This window comes from Podarcis tiliguerta, assembly GCF_965153285.1.
Source record: "Podarcis tiliguerta genome assembly, chromosome: 5".
In the NCBI taxonomy this organism is placed as follows: Eukaryota; Metazoa; Chordata; class Lepidosauria; order Squamata; family Lacertidae; genus Podarcis; species Podarcis tiliguerta.
In genome coordinates, this window is record NC_139538.1 from 75,909,922 (window position 1) to 75,916,526 (window position 6,605).

The window sequence follows — 6,605 nt, forward strand, 5'->3', positions numbered from 1 at the left end:
CTGCTTTATTTATGGCACAAAGAGAAAGCAAAATCTCACCGAGTCGCCAACAAACGTTCAAACTCACAAAGGTTCAAAACACAAGGTTTGTCACTTTCTGGTCTCCCTTTATAGTCCTTCACTGATGTATGACAAGAACCCTGAAAACAGTCCGATGCCTGCATTATTCAGCAAATATAGACTTTCTCTTCCTTGCTCTTCAGGAAGTGATGATATTGCTGAGTCATTTTTGGCTGGATACCGGACAGGGAAGCAAAAGAGAGAAGGTGGGGAAAAGGGGGGGGGGTGTATCATGGTAACGAGAGAGATACCGTATTTTTCGCTCTGTAAGACGCACCAGACCACAAGACGCACCTAGCTTTTGGAGGAGGAAAACAAGAAAAAAATATTCTGGCTTCTGGGATAGCTGCGCAGCCTGCATTCGCTCCATAAGACGCACACACATTTCCCCTTACTTTTTAGGAGGGAAAAAGTGAGTCTTTTAGAGCAAAAAATACGGTAGTTGAATTGAAGAAAGAAGTGTAAACACATGCTGTAATTATCAAAGAGTCTTGACATTTGCCAATATTTCAAAACCCAAACATGGGAGATTTCATTATTTATATAGATTTTTTTTAAATCCTTTTCTGTTTCAAAGGCCCACGCAGCTGGCATAAAAAATGAAGTGCTGTACATACAAATAAATAATACAAAGATTTTTCTTCTTCTTCTTCTTTGGCAATCACTCGTAGCTGAGTAAGATTGTCTTCCATAAACACAGTTTTAACAGTGGGTCCATAAGTGACTATGGAGGCCAATTCTGGATCCACATGTCCTTCCACAGGCCACTCTTTCATGAGTAGATGATGCATGGCTGGGGTGTGAGTCTGAATTGCTCTACTCCAGGAGTGGGGATACCTGCATGACTCTTTCTTGCAGAAGTGGTGTTCCCCATGCCCTCCTGTCAGGATGCCAGTTCAGTGGAAGATACCCTTAAGATGAATCTCATTCACACTGTTCAGAAGTAGCCACCAGCCACGCAAGTTCTGAAAACTGGTTTGCATGCAGCTGCAAGAGGGCTAAAGGGCTAAAGCAAAAAGGTAAAGGACCCCTGGATGGTTAAGTCCAGTCAAAGGCGACTATGGGGTTGCGGTGTCCATCTCAACACGGGTGGTGCTGTGGTCCAAACCACTGAGCCTCTTGGGCTTGTCGATCAGAAGGTTGGCGGTTTGAATCTGCTCTGGCTTCCGTCATGGTGTTCCATTGCGCCAGAAGCAGTTAAGTCATACTGGCCACATGACCCGGAAAGCTGTCTGTGAACAAACACTGGCTCCCTCAGTGAGATGAGCGCCATACCCCATAGTCACCTTTGACTGGACTTAATCATCCAGGGGTCCTTTATCTTTACCTTTTCTTAGTGAGTGTTTGGAAAATATTTATATTCTGATCATTCTCTCCTGGCTCACTAGTTTAGGGCATGCATATTGATGGTGTCATGTGCACATAGATTGTTGTATTGCCTCCTGGAAGTTGTAGTTTGGCTTGGGGGTTTATGATGGATTTGAAGAGGAATCTACAGAGCGGTCCATAGTCACAGACAAAGCAGGTGAATGTTTTGAACGAGGCGGCTGTTAACTTATAGTTGATCTCTCTCTCTCTCTCTCTCTCTCTTACTGAGTAGCTATTAAATAATCCTATTTCGTTCCATCATTAGGTGGGCTTGGTTTCTCACTGTAAATACAATGGCTAAATACAATCCAAGTGATTTGACTTGCCATTGTGTTTGTCGTGATATGATGTTCTTTCTGAGAGACTATATGCAAGTCATCAAATGAGGGGGCATGGATATGGCAATTAGCCATCAGTTTGAATTTAACCTTCATCTTTAACAGGCCAAACACTTGAAAAAAATGAATGTATATTGGACAAGAGTTAAACCAACATTTCTATACAGAACAGCATATGCCACATCTTCCCCCAGCTCACTGGACAGCCCAGATAATTTAGTAGGAGAAGAAATATGGATAAAACTTAACTGCAGTGCCAATAGCATCAGAGTTGATCTACATGCACGATGAAGAGTGTGCAACCTTTCGGAGCTATTATTATCTTTCAGAGAGAGCAATGCAATACTGCCAGTTTCTAAAGGCACTCACCATTGTAGCATGAGGCCACTGCATTGTGAATACTTAAAATGCCCGTAGGGTCCAAGGAACCTAAATGAGATTCTAATGTTAATAAGTGCCGAGTGACCTTTACTGTTAACTATCTAATACATCTCGGGCAGACAACATGGAACCTCTGCTACGGGAGGGTCACATGGACAAGCTGCTAGCCCTTTCGGTGTAATGAAAAGTCTCCCCTAAAATACAAAATGAAATGGGTTTTTAAAGTGACAGTTGCTGTGTCTTCGTGGTCACCTTTAAATCCTCGTGAGCTATGTGCCACCTCAAATTAAAAGCTAGAGGTGGAGTCAAAACCTCAAGGTGCTGCAATGTAATTAAGCTGCATGAAATATGCAAAAGGCCCTATTTATAGATTGTAATAAATGGCCTGATCCAAAGCTGTTAAGTTCTATGGCTGAGATGAAAATCCAAAATGCGGGAGTCATGATCAAATTCAAACGTTCACCAGATATTCTCTGCATATTCACAGAACATTCATTCAATACTGGATACTGGCATTTGACACACAACTGTGTTTGATTTCAATATTTGATGATTGATTGCATGCAATGGTATAAAGTCCTTTGCCACAATTGACAGTATATGGCAACGGGTGTGCAAACTGGTTTTTATTTATATAAAGATGTATGTCACACACTTCTAGAGCTTACACACCATTAAAAATAATTTAAACAAAATATTCCACAAATAATAATATAATAATATAACAAAAGCAAAATAATCTTTGTTTTAATTATTATTTCTTGCATTTCACTCACACATTTTTCTCCAAGGAGCTCAAGGGGACATACACCATTCTTTGTCTCCTCATTTAATTCCCAACAACAACACTGTTAAGTAGGTTAGGCTGAGAGGCAGTGAGCATCATAGCCGAGTGGGAATTTGAACCCTGGTCTCCCAGGGTCTAGTCTGGCACGCTAACCACTGAACAACACTGTCTCTAATAAAAACAGTCATAGGTGCAGTAGATAAAGCAAAGGCATTGGACAAAACATTGGCACTGGTAAAGCCTCCCTAAGCAGAAACATCTGCTGTGATGGGATAAAGAGTGCCACTATTTAGATGGGATCACAGAGAAGACCCTTACCTTTGTCCCATCTGCCAAACCTCCAGCATTGTCAGGGCATAGATGATAGTCTGATAAGGGAGAAGAGATTGTTTTGATCACAGGTGATAGAAGCTCTCTCTCTCTGATCTACGTGGTCCATCATTTAAGAGGTTGCCTATTCTTCCTTAATGATACTGATCTTTTGTTATAAAGGAGATACCCAGTTCACACAGATAGCCTCTTATTTAAAAAAAAGGATTGTTGCACTGGGAAGGTGGTTTTGGAAGCAGTGGTCAGGGTATTTATCTATTTGACGGATCACCACAGCATGCAAATGGCAGGTGATCTAAGGGACATTTGGTCCACCTCAGAATACGGGATCTATTTGCAGCATGCAATCGTGTTAAACGTTTCATTGGAGCGGCTAGGTGGTGAACATTGTTAGATTTGAGAGCTGACAGCCTGCAAGTTAATATTTAATAGTTAACATTTGTCAGCTGAGAGCTTTTGAGTTTTCATTTTTGGACTCTCCCCAAATCAAAATATTCAAGAGGTGCCCATGTGCCCCGAATACTAAATTTTAAAAGAAAAAATTACCTTTCAAAATTCAACTCTGAATTTTATGTGGAAAATTTCAATGGGGAAATATTAATATTGTTAATATATGTTAATATTTGCTTCTTCCATTCCCCCCTCCCACTGCTGCGTAATCCAATGTGTGCAGAAATACAAATGTGCACAAGATTCAGAAAAAGAAAGGCAAACGAAGTAAGCTGAAGCTGCAGAAATCAGAAGGGGAATCCTGTGGGATCCTAATGTACTTTGCTAACAGGATTCAAGGATTCAAGCCACGCAGGTAGAACTTCCTAGGAGGATTCAGTTTTTCAAATGATTTCGGGGTTGTTGGGGTTTTTTTCATACTGCAATCCTAGACATGTCCATTTAGAATTAAGCCCCACTGAGTTCAATTGGATTTCTTCCCAGGTAAGTGAATACCGGCTTGTCGCCTGGATCAATTAAGATGTGTAATCAGTTTGTTGGCGCTTTGTGATGGAACTTTAGGTCAAACATACAGAGGGATTCTCCAAGAGTATCAGGGATCCAAGCTTTCTCAAAAACTAATGATCGAAAGTGACAGGAGACAAAACAGTCGGGATCCCCTGCAGGGAGCCTGTGAAGTGGGAAGGTTATTTGGAAACCGGTAAGACGATATCAAGAACAAGGACATGAAAAGAATAAGAGAGGTGTCCATGCTGATTAGGAGAGATGCTTTCATCCGAAGCTGCCATACCTTGACTTCAAGCCGCACACTAAAATGCATTTGACTGAACGGAATCACTAATCAGCCAAAACATTTCCTTCACTTTTCTTGGGAAATGGAAAGAGCCTCAGACTGGCCTTTATTTATCTCTTTGAGTGGGGGCAGCAGGCAATGCTTTCTGTGGAGGCCAAATCTGCTGCCCTTGTGGATCCTGCCACCCAAGGCAGTCACTTCCCCTTGCCTCATGGGTGAGCCGGCCATGGCTCATGTTGAGGGCAGGTACTGTATGTGGTGGAGGGGAGGGACTTATATCACACCAAGACCACATTATAACCTTCTCTGAATGTTGTCAAATGCTTTCCATTTTCTAGATGGGAACACTGCTGCAGAAAGATAGTAACTCACCCAGGGTCACACATGGTGAATGTTATTAAACAAGAATTTAAGACTATCTTCAACATTTTTGCAGGGTGTGGATCACACACGCCATCAATGTATGACACCCCCCTTTTGTGTTATACCCAGTGCATTTTTTCTTAAAAAAATGTTTAGTGGTACTCTCATTTTGACTCAAGAAAATCACCATTTTATAGTTCAAATCAGGGAAAAGAAACACAGTAAATGGACAAAAGTACAGAGATTCACAAAATGTTTAGGGGTATGCGTACCCCCAGAAAAAAGCACTGATTATACCTACATCCAATTCTAAATAGATTAGTGACAGGTCAATGAGATCCAGTCTCTGATCTTGTTCATTTTGGACCGTGTCTCCATCACTTGCAAGCATGCATTTTGGATGAGGAACAGGACCGCAGGGAAGCCGTTCTTAGGCTTCAAAGGTAACATTTGAGTCAGCTAGGTGCCTTCAGGTGTTCTCAAAACGCTTAAGAAAAGCAACGGGAGCTCTGTTCCAAAACAGTTGTTACAATTAGGATGACTTCTCTGGAGCGGGGAGCGTTTCTGCAGTTGCCATTTTGGACCCTCCTCAGGATGCAGCGAGGAGAGAGAAAATCTTTAAGCAGATGCTAATTGCATTACACAAAATCCAAGCGCAATTACTTCAGCATAATCAGTTCAGTTCAAACTGTGTCAGGCCCACCTGCCTTGGTTCCTTAAGGAACTAATGATAGGGGGCATCAAAGACAGGAGATGGGAGAAATAAAGCTCTCTCTCTTTTTCCTACAGATTCATGTATTTGCCAAAGGCTTTCATCCAAAATACCCTCAGCAAAAATATCCAGCTCAGGCTCCATATTTCTGTTCACTTGCTATCCAATTAAAGTCTCCCATGCTTGCCCTCCTATAGTGCATTTATTTCAGAGTCACTGCCTGTTTTGCTTTTAACCCTCTGATAATCTGTTTATCACCAGAGAGGAAGAGAATGTATTCTTAAAAGAAGCACTAAAAGGTCACAAGGCCAATTATAACGCTGGAAGGTATTTTGATTGAACAAGAAATAAAGGATTGGTACTTAGCATAGATGAAAGAGACAATTTGCTTCTAAAATTCTTCTCCTTTGCAGATGTTCAGGTCAAATATTCTCCAGTGATACCTTTCAGGTTGCAAAGGGAAAGGTTTAAAAACCACCGGTACCTCGTATTTGACAGCATTTGAGAGTTGGCATGCAACAGGCAGTTTACTACGTACAACGAATGCAACAAAGATTGGGACGCAAGCAGACTCCACACCCTCATTTGAGAGATAAAGAAGGGATGCCTGGGGTATCACTTAAGAGTATCGATAGTCTAGGCCTAAATTTCCAGCCTGTAACTGAGGTTGCAAAGCTGCTACAGCTAAGCAATTGCTCTTCAAGGTGACCTGTAATTTACAAACAACAAACACACTATTCACAAAACTGCACAACTCAGACACATTCAAAAACAATTACTCTACAACCTCAAGCAGATGGTATCATGAGGGTGCTTCATTCTATATGATAAATCAGTTGCTTTGTGCAGTGGGAAATATATTGAGCGTAAACTTACCCTTTCTATAAAACCATAATGGATTTTGAAAAATAATAATAATAATAAAGACAAATCAGGATGTAAGTAACTGAGGAATTCTAGGAACAAACCTGCTTTCACTTCAGAATGTTGCTATCTTGATGGGTGTGTGTGTACATTTATGAT

At 41.2% G+C, this 6,605-nt stretch overlaps 1 long non-coding RNA gene across 2 annotated transcripts; it reads left to right on the forward strand.

Annotated features, from left to right (window-relative positions):
* Window positions 1-1,205: 1,205 nt before the first annotated feature.
* LOC310677334 lies at window positions 1,206-5,772 on the forward strand. Of its 2 annotated transcripts, XR_014511086.1 has the most exons (3): window positions 1,206-1,585; window positions 3,938-4,069; window positions 5,660-5,772. It is a non-coding gene; the product is annotated as an uncharacterized lncRNA (long non-coding RNA). The 2 variants fall into 2 exon arrangements; XR_014511085.1 differs by having other exon boundaries at window positions 3,938-5,772.
* The last annotated feature ends 833 nt before the right edge of the window (window positions 5,773-6,605 follow it).